The sequence below is a fragment of the Gavialis gangeticus genome, unplaced genomic scaffold, assembly GCF_001723915.1.
Source record: "Gavialis gangeticus isolate Ggan-Ray unplaced genomic scaffold, GavGan_comp1, whole genome shotgun sequence".
NCBI lineage: Eukaryota > Metazoa > Chordata > Crocodylia > Gavialidae > Gavialis > Gavialis gangeticus.
In genome coordinates this window covers 33,137,069-33,150,527 of record NW_017728998.1, presented here as the reverse complement: position 1 = coordinate 33,150,527, position 13,459 = coordinate 33,137,069, and the positions used below count along the sequence as shown (strand labels likewise).

The 13,459-nt window shown below is 43.4% G+C and overlaps 1 long non-coding RNA gene across 1 annotated transcript in view; it reads left to right on the top strand.

The window, feature by feature from the left end:
- LOC109289599 overlaps positions 1 to 9,903 on the top strand; it is a 127,806-nt gene extending 117,903 nt beyond the window's left edge. The window contains exons 6-7 of the long non-coding RNA XR_002095419.1: positions 7,726 to 7,783; positions 9,568 to 9,903. This is a non-coding gene — a long non-coding RNA (uncharacterized LOC109289599). The remainder of the gene's footprint in view (positions 1 to 7,725; positions 7,784 to 9,567) is intronic.
- Positions 9,904 to 13,459: the final 3,556 nt, after the last annotated feature.

Below are 13,459 nucleotides of genomic sequence, written 5' to 3'. Positions count from 1 at the left end.
CATCACTTCCCCTGCAGGGCTCTCACAAATGTGGCCCTTGATAATTTTTTCAAGGACCTTCCCCAGGATAGAAGTGAGGCTGACTGGCCTGTAGTTGCCAGGCTCTTCCTTCCTCCCCTTCTTGAAAATAGGGACCACATTGGCCCTTTTCCAGTCCTCAGGGACTTGGCCTGAGCACCAGGAGTCCTCAAACAGCTGTGCCAAAGGCTCCGCAATGTCACCAGCCAATTCCCTCAGCACCCGCGGATGAAGGTCATCTGGGCCCGCTGACTTGGACACATCTAAGCCCTCCAGGTAATCCTTAACTAGGTCTGAACTACGAGGAAGGACCTTTAATGATCTGGCATATATGATATCCCGATTTATTGACTTGGATGTTTTTGTTTTCAGTCAAGTTAGCTAGGGAAAGAAGTTACACATAAACTGGTTTAAGTGATTAGAAACTGGTTTAAACCTGTAACAGAATAGAAGCGCAGTGCACATAAACCCATTTCAAAATAGCTGAAACTGGTTTAAGATAAACCTGGTTGAATGTAGTATCAGACTTAACTGATTTGGGTCAAACTGGCTTACGAAACTTCTGTACTGTCTGACAAGGGAGTGGAGGCGTGGGGAAGCCCAGCTGTGGGAATGCAGCCCAGTCTGCAGGGGGGACTGCTGCCCCCACCCAGGCATACCTCGGCCGGGGTCTGGGCCTACAGAGGGGGGTTAAACACTTGTTCCCCTGCTTAAACTTACTTCTGGCTGTGTCTGTGGACTACAAATCCCAGAGGCACCTGGAAGCAGGAAGAGGAAGTGATGAGTAACCCTGCAGACTCCTGCTGCTGTAATTCTGGACTGTAAATCCCAGAGACCTCGGGGCAGCAGGAAGAGAAACTGAACATACAGCCAGAGAGCCATGCTCTAGTGCCCCCCGGTTTCTGACCTGAGCCACTGCAGGCATGTAGCTGCAGTTCCTGAATCAAAGGTAAATGTCTGTTTATTTATGTTTCAATTTAATCTGTGCAATTTAGACTAAACTGCAAAGACTGAATTGATTCAGCCTTGGACTTTTTGACCATCCGTACCTAGCCTTCATGTGCTCTCTTATCTGCTTTTTTCATCTATATATCTCCATTGCTTTCCAGTCATTCATTCTTTTTGTTCTTATAATATTATCAGTAAAATGCAGTTCAATAGCCCAACCATTTAAAAAAATCTGTATTACTTTTATTTTTCCTTTAATTTTTTCCTTTCACATTTTAACCCTCGATAATAATCTTAATATATATCTTCATACTTTTGGCTAGTGGGCATGTACAGAATTTGCTTTTTTGCCATTTAAAGCACTTTATTGCCATGATTTAACAGAAGTGCACAGCTTTACAGCACTTTAAGAGCAGGTACAGTGCTTTAAATTAACCCTTGTAAAATGAAGCATCAAATTTGAAGCACTGTATTTTACAGCACTTTGGGTTCAGATGGAAGTACAGCTGCAAGCTGTAAGCCAGAATGATTTCTGCAAAGTGTTTTCAGAATGTGGGGGGGGAACGGCAGTGGAGGTATCATTCTTGGGGCTCCCCAGCCAGTGCTGAAGGGTGGGGTGGGTGAATTGGAGACACCCCCCCCGACCTTGGGGGGCTCCAATACATCTGCCCCACCCTCCAGGGGGGTTTAAAAAACCAAGATTGAACTCCCTTTCTCCCTTTCTTCCCTCCCATTCTGAAAACAGCAACAGGCTGGGAGCTGTGCAAATGACAGAAAATAACTTTCTGGAAACAAGGTCCTTGGTCCTCTTGCAAAGGGTGGGTGCCATGGCTTCAGGGCTATTGGAGCCAGAGTTAACTAGTTTAAAGTTAACTGTGTATTGTGGTCTGTGAGGATTTGGAAGGAATGATTTTTAGAAACCTTTGAGCACATATTTGCTTGTGAATACAGTGGACAGGAGTCAATGCCCCAAAAGGCTGCATCTACTCCTATGATCATACATCGGTTGCTCCTGTTGTTGCAGTAACACCTTCTAATTTCCATGTAGACATAGCTTATATGGGGACTACTGGAAAAATGTTAATTTGCAATGGGAGCTCTGTTCAATTCAAATCAGTCATAGTCAGTGATCTATTACTTCCTCATTACCATTACATTCTTAACTTATTTGTGTCTTTAAAAGATCATGACTCCTGGCCTCTTCTCTGATATAACTGTATTTCTTCCGGGGTGTGGAGTTGCCTTCTGCATAGCAAAGAAATCTTTTGGAGCTTCCATATTTGTTCTGTTGTTTAGAACAGTGGTCTCCAAAGTGGGGTGCACAAGACGATCCATTGGGGTGTGGGAAGAAAATATTAGAACTTCTATTTATATTTATTTTTTATCTAAAAAAATAAGAAAGAAATTAAGCTTTACTAATATTTAATGTATGGATTGACACTGGCGCCCTCACTCGGTCCATATGTCAGACGGTCACGTGTCACGTACAGTACGCAAGTAGTACATGTATATAATTTATAAAGAAATAAATATATATACACTGGGGGGTGCATGCTCAAAAATGTTTTACTGATAGGGGTGCACGATCAAAAAAGTTTGGAGACCACTGGTTTAGACGACTTTTGGGTAGTTTAAATCGTTATAGAGAGTTTCAGGACTCTTCTTAAATCATCCTGGATTCATTTTCCTGTCCCTGTACTCTAGGTGTGACTTTTGTCTGCTTTGGCTTCCCTTCGACTTACATTTTTTTGTATCATATTCCTAATCAAATTATATTTTGTTTGGGGGGTGGGTTTCTGTCCACAGATAATCTGGCCAATGTTCTTATAGCCTCATATGTTGTTATAGTTGAGACAATTTTCTTAACAAAGCTAAGGAAACACTCAATGTCTTGTGCTTTAATACTATGCCCAGAAAAAAATTTTGAACCAAATTCAGAGATAGTGTAAACTGACTCTCCATTGACTAAAATTAAGCTGCATCTGTATAGGCTAGCTTTGACTCTAGCTCTCATTCAGATCCGGGGTTGGGGGGAGGGAAAGGAGAGGGATGGGGGCGCTTCAGTGGTGCAGTTGCTTATTGTGAAGCCTGATTTCTTCTAAGCTTTTCATTTCACAAGAGTCAACCACCCTGTCTCCCTTTTAATGGTCTTAATGTTCTGCTAATTAAGCTACCATTTCTTTTGCAATTCTGGGGTGCGTGTCCACATAATCAGCATTTACCCGCTAAAAATGTTTCTGGTTTAATTTTCCTTCCTTAGTGTATGATGACTAATTCAGTAACATGGACATGATTTACTGTGTAATGGCTTATTTTGCTATAACTAGTAAAATGCTCTAGGGGACACATCAGAACAATTTTACCCCCCTGCCCTTTCAGTACTACTTTACTGCCAGGTAGCGTTTTAGGACAAGATTTGATATTTTGGTTGGTTTATTTTCTTGGGTCATGCTGTGTTGTTTTTTGGGGGGAATTGTTGGTGGCTTTGCTTGAAAGCCACAGGTTTTTGGTGGGGTTTGAGTTCAATAGGTAGTGCTGTCTGTCTCCCTTGCAAAGCCTCCTGCTTTTTTGGGGAAACTTGTTGCTTGTTACACGGGGCACTGCTGGTTGGGGCGGGAAATTTTTTCATGCAAAGGTCTGCAAGAGTGAGCCTGCCTGCCCCCCCTCACAAGTCTGGATTGGCATTGTGGGTCTGTACTGCAGGCCTCCCAAAGGGGCTACCCCTGTGCCCAAGCTTGGTCCCAAAGCAGTTCTGCCCCCCACTTTTTCTGCACATTTATTGCACTAGGTGCTGGGTATGGGTACACTTAGGGCTACACAAGGGTACATAAAGGGTCTGGCTGTCCATCCCCCCCTGCCTCCCTGTGTGTTGGCATCTGGGTATCATGTACCCAGGCTACCCAGATTAAAGCCTGAATGGAAACATTACTACAGGAATTTTTATGTAAAATAGAAAGAATCCTGTGTCTCTTGTCTTTTGTATCCTCACATCAAAAAGCAGACTTTTTCCAAAGCTGAGAGCCAGCATGGGGGTGGGTTGGGATTCTTATTGAGGTTGATTAAGATTCCTTGGGTACCAGGGATCCCCGTGCCCAGGACAGCTTCCCCCAAAGTGGGGTTGGGAGAGCTGTGATCAGCCTATTCCAACTCCTCCTTCCCCTCCCCCTGCGATCACCACAAAATGGCCAGCATGGGCCCACAGCAGGGGCATGGTGTGGGTTCAGGTGAAGAAAGAAACAGCTCGGGCTCAGTGAGAGGAATTTTCTTATCACTTAGTAGGGCTGTGCAAAGCTTCAGGTGCTGATTCAGTTGGGAGGAGATTTGGCCCAATTTGGTAGCTGAATCTCCAAATCTGAATCAAATCAGGAGACCAGTTAAAAGGTCCAAATCTATCTGAAGCTCTCCAAAATGATTCGGAAAAGATTCGGAGAGCTTCGGTGATTTGGGCAGTCCCTGCTCACTGCAGCAGGGAGCTGGACCAGGACTCCATGCTGGTAAGTAGGGGGCAAGGGAGGGGGGCCTGAAGGAGGGGACCATGGGGAGACCCCTGCCTGCTCCCCCAGCCCCCCTGAGCACCCCTGCCCAGCTGCAGCCCCCAGCTCTTTAAAAAAAAGCCCCCATTAACCAGCTGCTGCTGTACTGCTGTTCCTTCTAAACTTATTTTTGTCCCCAGCAGCATGTCTGTGTCCCCTTTTGACCATCCTCTGGTTGCCATTGCTCTGCCTGACAGTCATACTGCTGCCTCTTTATGGGAGTGCAGGGGGCTGTGGGTCAGGAGTGAGGGGCACCAGCTGGGCTGGGGGTACAGGGTGCTGCAGGTCAGGAGTGAGGGGCACCAGCTGGGCTGGGGGTGCAGGGTGCTGCAGGTTAGGAGTGAGGGGCACCAGCTGGGCTGGGGGTACAGGGTGCTGCAGGTCAGGATTGAGGGGCACCAGCTGGGCTGGGGGTGCAGGGTGCTGCAGGTTAGGAGTGAGGGGCACCAGCTGGGCTGGGGGTACAGGGTGCTGCAGGTCAGGATTGAGGGGCACCAGCTGGGCTGGGGGTGCAGGGTGCTGCAGGTTAGGAGTGAGGGGCACCAGCTGGGCTGGGGGTACAGGGTGCTGCAGGTCAGGATTGAGGGGCACCAGCTGGGCTGGGGGTGCAGGGTGCTGCAGGTTAGGAGTGAGGGGCACCAGCTGGGCTGGGGGTACAGGGTGCTGCAGGTCAGGATTGAGGGGCACCAGCTGGGCTGGGGGTGCAGGGTGCTGCAGGTTAGGAGTGAGGGGCACCAGCTGGGCTGGGGGTACAGGGTGCTGCAGGTCAGGATTGAGGGGCACCAGCTGGGCTGGGGGTGCAGGGTGCTGCAGGTTAGGAGTGAGGGGCACCAGCTGGGCTGGGGTACAGGGTGCTGCAGGTCAGGAGTGAGGGGCACTAACTGGGCTGAAGGGGCAGGGAGCTGCATGTAGGGAGTGAGGTTCACCAGCAGGGTTTGGGATGACAGCTGAAAATCTTTCCTGGGCCAGTCCACATGATCAGGGATGTCTAGGAGAGTCCCCAGTGCCAGAGGTATGGCATGGGGTGGCCCTAGCTCTGGGGTGTAATGGCCACATATAACAATATATGGGAATGGCAGATATGCACCCAGCTCTGAGATGTAACAGCTGCATATAACAATGTATGGGGAGGGCTGAGATACACCCCAGAGCTGAGTGCAACAGCCACATATAACAGTTTAGCACAGCCCTCACCATACACTGCCAGAGCCCTTCACTCCTGATCTGCAGTCCCCTACCCTCCTAGGAGCGGCGTGCGCTGGATCCCATTGGGATCAAAGGCAGCTTGGGTTCTTTCTGACTCCCCTCTGCTATGAAGCTGGGCAGCTTGGCATGCAGATGGCACATGGAGGATCCTGGAGGCACTAGAGCCTGGAGCTACAGTTAGTGGCCTAGGTATTAATAGCTCAGTGGTACAGCTTTTGGGTGCCATGTGGGTGACCTGGGTTTGATTCCCAGCCAGGGTACTGGAGGGCTGAGTTGCCTGCAAAAGGGAATCCCTACCGAGGAGGGGGGTACCCATCGCTTCTTTTACCTCTCCCCACTAGGATGCCTGTGCCTTAAATTTTGTGGGATTTGCACCTTATATTTTGTGAAACCTTGCATCTTATATTTTGTGAAACCTGCGCCTCATGGCTGTTATTGATTTGTCTGTTATACGTGTATATTCACCTAAAATCCCTTTGACTCCCCCCTGCTCCCCTGGTTCTCTCCCACCCCAGGTGCCCAGAGTGGGGTACCATTATCTCCCAGGGTCCCCTTGCCCCCCACATATGTGTTATATTCCACCCTGTTCTTTCCCTATTAAACTCACACATGGTTAAGTTCCAATTGGTCTCGGCTCTACCTCCCCCAAAAGTGGCTACTCCTCCCATAGCACATTAAGATCTGTGAAATCCCTTCAATTGGAGAGGGGGTACCTCATATGAGTACCACCTGGGTTACATTTACAACCCAAGTTACTCCTACCCTCCCAGCCCTGCCGATCCCCCTCATTCCTGACCTGCCCCACCCAGCCCTGCCAAACCAAAAACCCAGTCCAACAAAAGTAATTTTAATTAACCTGAGTCTTGGACTGCCTGACCCATAACAATTTGATCTTTGCCACGACATGCATGAGAACACAGGGAACAATTTTTTTGGAATCCAAAAAAGTTGTATTTTTCATTCATCAGAATCTTGAACTAAATCACCAGTTAAAATTTGCAAGATTATCACTTGGAGTCTTGTTGAAGTATTGCAGTAGAGATTCGATGGATTTCCATGGATTACCGAGTGAACCCAAGCAGCACCTTGCGGTGTAATAATTGCAAAGCAGGGAAAATCACATTTTTGGGCATAAGTCAGATCCATGTTCAAAATTTAAAATGATAAACCCCACATGGAAGAAATTGAGGAGCTAAAAATAAAACATATCGGAGGTGTTTTAAATTAGCACAAAAAAAAATCTAGAAAGATAAAATCAGATGACAGTGTGGATACACAGATGCTATTTAGCTAGCTTAATGACGATGTTTATCATGTGGACAAAGGAAAAGTGTAACATGGTAACAGGAGAGGTGTAACGTGGACAAGTGCTGGTGCTGTCTATTAGCTGGTCCTGGTAATGTAGCTCCTATCTCATAGTTCTGCAGACTGTTTCTAACTCTAACTAAAAATATTAACTCAGGTGTGGAAATAGCTTTCAGTGAAGCATTGGATGAACTATCAAGGTGTTCAAGTAGGCTTGATTTTGTTTAATAAATCTGAAAGAGATGTACATTTAATTCTAATGAATACAGGACTAAAGGAATAACATCTTTTGAGTATTTGAGGATGTTGTGCTTTTATTACATTATGTAGCAAATTAATGCATATTTCAATACGTTATATTTATTTTTGCTTCCATCGTAAAATGAATAATATAGACATAGGCCCTTGGCATGTTAGTAAAGCTTCTAGTTTCTTTTTACTTCTAAGAAAATGTTAGATGTGATGATGCACCACATCATTTGTACCCCCTGCTTTTCAAAATCCTAGATCCACCCATGTTCATGTTTAAAAAAAAAATTATTAAATGTGTTTAATAGTTCCTTAACTGGGGAGGCCTAATGCTTTAAACATTGTTAGCCTATGTCTGTTATTCTGCCAAAGTAAAGTCTAATAGTGTCAGGGCACTACATAACTTGACATAAACTTTTGTTTCCGTGCATTTAGAAATCCAATTCATTCATATTTTCTCCCACAGGTCTAAAGCCTGATATCCAGTTCATTTCATATTATCTCTCTGCCTCTCTCAAGCACAGGTACATCTTTGTAACATAGTTTTTTTGTATGGTATGATGTTACCTTTTTCATACAAAAGGCAATTGTACTATAATTAATTAATGCTAACCTCCTTGGTTGCTCATGGACCTGAGACTACTTAGAAAGAGTAGTAAAGAATTTAGTAACAAATTTAACTCCTGTATCTTTTTCTGGGAGATGCTAAACTTCTTTCTCAGCCTAGGATATATTCTGTATATGAGGACCTGTTTCAACATTTATCACAAGCAAAGTAATGTGCTATTCCAAACATGATATATTTCACTTTAGTACTGCTGACTTCAGCTTACTAATTGCCTGACAGCATTTTCTTTGTTAAGTTTTAACTGTGATCATCACACTTTTGTTGTACTGACAGTAGAAATATTCAGTAACAGACGACCTAAATACATCATAAGCACAACTGTACTAATCTTTCATAATGGGTGTGCTTTTGGCATTATATGGAACACGTGCATATAATCATTGTCAGGAGCTACATGCATTCAAGTCCCCAAAAGCATCAACTGAAAGCATTATCTGACAAAGCATTCTGATTCTGAATGCGCATGACTTACAACCCCCCAACCCATAAAGATGCAGGTTTTTTTTAAATTTTATAACCAATTGAAGCTGCTTATTAAATCAGAATCAGCAGGATAAACATATACTACCTGCATGTGGCCTGGATCAAACTAGTCAATTCCTCTTGTGATGTCCTGAACCCACAGAAATCCATGAGTATTTTTTCTGCTGAATCCATTTATGTTTCTGATTAAAAAACAAACTTAAAAAAACACACAAATCCTCAGACTGTAAAAATATACCATGTGTAGAGGAAGAGTGTCTGGAGATTATCTAATTGGGCACAATAGAGTGTCTTTTAACTTTGGAAGGGGAAAAAATATGTAGATCAGGTAAAAGGCATATTGGTTTTCAGAAGTCTAATTGATGATCTTAGAAACGAAGGCAAGAGTAATGTGCTAGGTTACTGTTACAATTTTCCTTTTAAGTTGTTCTCAAATAGGAAAAAGCCAACAATTAATATACACATGCACCCATGCGCATGTGTGCAAACACACATACATGCATACACATGCGCATCATACAATGCTGAAATTTTTTAATGGGCTATTTCCATTACAATTGAGATTTCATTCTATTTCTGTCATCCAGTAGACATGTAAAGGTAATCAATCTTAAGTGAAAAATTTGGTCTCTTGAATAGAGCACAGAACCGAGGGCCAAATGTCCTGGGGTTTTTGCCTTGTTCTGCAATTGATTTTCAGTGTGACCTCACTTGCTTTTCTGTAGGGTATGGACAGATGAACAAATTATACTGAGTTAAAGGGGAGGGATTTGCTGTGAATCGGGTACTCTGCAGCAGTTGTTTTGTTTCTAGTCCTATCCCACAAAAAGTGAAAACTAAACCGTGGTAATTTAGCACTGCTTTAATTAGGGAAGTGGTTTTCAGCCTTTTTTGTAGACTCAAGGCACTCCTCATTAGGCTTGAGGCACTACTCAGAAAATACCAGCATTTAGTTTTCTCTAAATTTTGACTACAGAAAATAATAGAGCAATCTTCTGTTGCAAAAACCACCCCTAACACATCAGAAAGAGCACAAGTCAGATTGTTTTTAAAACCTGATTCCTATTTGAAATCTCTGAGCTTATTTTGTGACTTAACAGTGCTAATGCTGTCTGGCACCCCATGGCATGCTGCAGCACCCTGGGTGAGAATCACTGAATGAGGGGTAAGCTGCACCTGTTTGCCTTTCATCCACAGTGGGATGAGTGGACACACAAAGCCTAAGCAAGAAAGTAGCTGAGGTGTAGTAAGCACCACTTATATCCTAACTTGGAATAATTTATTCACCTGTATGTATCCTCTGATTCTTTATCTTTTAAAATTAAGATAATACTCATTATTTCACAGCATTATTGTGAGTCTTTGCTAATATATGACCAGATCAAGACATGCAGGCACGTGTGGTTTGTTGTGCTACAAACCTCTTATGCTCTTTGCAGCACCATAAGCCGCATGTGTTGCATGTTAAACTATGTGCAGCACTGCTAATTTGCAGTGCTGGAGCAGAATTTGCTATTGGGATTTCCTGGGAGCAAAAAATACCCTTAAAATTAAAGCAGCGCAAAATACACCAAAGTCCTGTGCGTTGGGACAAGTGCAGAGATGGCTGGGTACAGTGTACCTTGAGATGGGGGAGCAGGCGGCCCTGGGCTGCCTGTTCCCCCTGTCTCCACATGTCATTCCCCAGCTGTCTGGGGCACAGGGTCAGCTTGGGGGCTGCCTCCTGGCTTGCTCCCCACTGAGACACCCTGTGCCTCAACCAGCACCCTCTGCAGCACACGGAACAGTGGGACAATGTGTCCCACTGGAAACCACACGAGCAGGGGCAATCACTGCAGCACAAAGTAGTAGCACAAATTTGTGCCACTACTATGTGTGCTGCTGCAAATCCACATCCCTGCTTGTGTAGATGTGACCTATGCTGCAGGCTCCCCTGACAGGTACTGGAAATAGTAGATGCGGCAGGATGAAATTTCACAGAATAATTTACTCAACATTTTGGGTAAAACTCCAGCCTCATTTTACTTTTTTATGATTAGATATATTATTTTTGTGTATGGTGAAAATATCTGGTTTATCAGTTACTGTTTCTAACTCACACAAATGGTTCAAGATACATGGAGCAAATTTGATGGTTTATTTGACACCGTTTTGAGTTTAGTTCATATAGGTAAAGCAAGAGAGAAGGGAGACTTGAAGAAAATATTTTCACTTTAGATCTAGAAAATATTTTTTCTTATTTGTTTTTCCTCAAAATTGTACGCATAAATATTTAAAATATTTTTTTTAAATGAAAAGCTGTTTTGGATCAGGTTTTTTGTCTTGATTTGGGAGCAGTGTAAGCAATGGTATAAATTAGACTGAATTATGATTCTTACGTTCAAAGGATAAGTAGATCCACGATTGTGCATCTGACTTGTGCATATTAACTTTACTTGAACACTTGTATAATGGCATGTGTAGATGAAACGGGGGTTTACTTTGCCCTAAATTGAAGTGGTGGGTTTTTAAAAACACTGCTTCAATTTAGAGCAAGTAATCCCCTGTGTCATTTACATCCATGTCTTACCTGCCTCTCTGGCAGTGGGGAGGGGAGGGTGAGCTGCCAGTGGCAGAGTGGTCCCTGCGATGGGGGGGGATGGGGGAGAGCTGGTGTTTCCCTCTGTGGCAGTGGCAGCACCCCCACCAGGTGGCCCCCACCCACAGGCACCCAGCTCAGGCAATCCCAGGGGGTACTGCAGTCGCGGAGGGAAGGACCAGGCCCCTGTGCAACTCATGCAGGCAGGCAGACTCCAGGGGGGAAAAAAAAAAAAGATCAGACTCACTGCTTTTTTTCCCCCCCCCTTCAGTGGAGCCTGCCTTCCTAGGCAGTGCTTCGCTCCGCGGCTGTAGCTAAAACTCCTCGGAGATGGCTTAGTTTGCTGCACCCCAAAGTCATTTAAGGCGCATTACACCACTGAAAGTGCTACAGCAGCTGGAATTAATGTACAATACCTCCGATTCATGCAAACACCAATGCCTTTAAAGTGGTGCAAAAGCATTTAACCCGCTTTAAAGTGGTGTGCACATATGCCCCTCGTTTCGTCTATACACACCCTAAATGGCTTGTTATTTCTCTTCCCTGGAATCTGCATGTACATTTTTCATTCCAGTCATCTTTAAGAATAAATTCCTGAATGTTTGTTTAACTATACTTCTGAATCTGTTACATTAGTAAATTAAATACTAATGTAACAATTAGTATGTTGCACATAATCATGTATGTTAATGGTCACTTGCACACACAATTTAACAAACAAATGAGAGGCTGGGTTTATTTGTGATATTTTGTTTGTTTGAAATTCTGGTCAGTTTTTAATTTTTTGTTCCATTACCTGCAGTAATTTAATTATTTGACCCCATTATAGCTCACATTCTGTAAATACTTACACATGTGGTTAGCTTTGTGTATGTGAATGGTACCATTGTTCTTACTGGTACTATTCATATGAACAACATTACTGGTAAATATGAATGTGAATCTTATTGTAGATTAAGGCCTATATTGGGAAAATAGGAGCAGTCACAGTGATGCAGGGAAGAAAGGGGTGGGGTGCAAGAGGAAGTGATTTACTGTAGTTTTAAGGGGAATTTGTTGTTATATCATATGATATTTCTCAATCTATGAATTAGTTTAATGTGTGCAAGTTTTTAATAGTTACAATTTACAAAGATTATTTTCCTTGTTTGATAGTCATTGGCTTATTTGCATTAATCTTATATGAAAATGAATAAGGAATTAATTTAAAAAATCATACTGGCGGTAGATTTTATAGTTTATGGCTGGGCTACGTTGCATTGAAATGGAAGTTTGTAGTGATTTTTGTTGTGCACTATATCATTATAGCATTGCTCCTCTTGCCAAGCTTACGGGGCATATTTCAGTCTCTATGACTTTGAAGTATGTGTTCTCTTAAGGCTTAACAATGTCAAGCTTCATAACGCAAGAGCTAGTTTGCTTACTTCCTACTTTAAATTGCTTGTAATTTGAAACATGCAAACATTTCCACTTTATCAAGCAAGGCTACTAAACATATTATTGCTGCAACCTGCATGTTTTATAGCCTCTGTATATTTAGAAAGCTGTGCTTTATTAAAATAGACTGTAAAGAGGCTTAACTCATTATGGAATCTTCTAGTCTCTAAAATGAAAGATCTAAATTTATTATAGGGGTTTAGGAACCTAAAATTTTAAGAAAGGATGTGGAACTTTCACTACAGAAACTATATACCGACTGTGTTTTAGGTCTGTGATATCTGCAGCTGGATTTAAAGCTTGCCACAGGATAGTTTTATCTAGAGCCGGCCCAAGGTTGGCACTTCCATTTTGTGAGTTTTCAAGATTTGAAAATTTGTTTTCATTCATTCTTGGAACAAAACAAAAAATCCTAAATACTATTTTAATTTTTTTTTGCATTAGTTCCTTATTCTTTTTTTTTTTTTGTTATTGCAAATATCAAGATACCCAATTTTATATTAATCTTTTAAGATTTTTTTTTTATTCAGATATCTCTCTCATTGGGCATGAAGAGAGTTCATCCAGAACTTAGTGGGGGAGGCACTGAGGGCCCAGAAGGTAGAGGAGGTGGGAGTCCATGAGGGATGGTCATAGCTTAAGGGGATGATCCTCCAGGCCCAAAGGGTAACAGTCCCTGAGAGAAGCAAGAGGGGTAAGAGAGCTCAGAAACCCCCTTGGCTCAGCAAGGGCATTCAGGAATGCCTGAGGACTAAAAGGGTGGCGTAAAACCAGTGGAGGGGAGGAGCTATCACCAAGGAGGAGTACTCCTCCTCAGCCCATGAGTGTAGGAGGGCTATTAGGAAGGCCAAGGCAGAGATGGAACTCAGGCTAGCGTCCAGGATTAAGGACAACAAAAAGTCCTTTTTCAAGTACACTGGGAGCAAGAAGAGGGCACCAGGCAATGTAGGGCCCCTGCAAGACTCAAATGGTAATCTTGTGGCTACAGCAGATGAGAAAGCTAATATTTTTAACAGTTTCTTTGCCTCTGTTTTCTTGAACAGGAACTGGGACATCTCTCCTACTAGAGGTAGG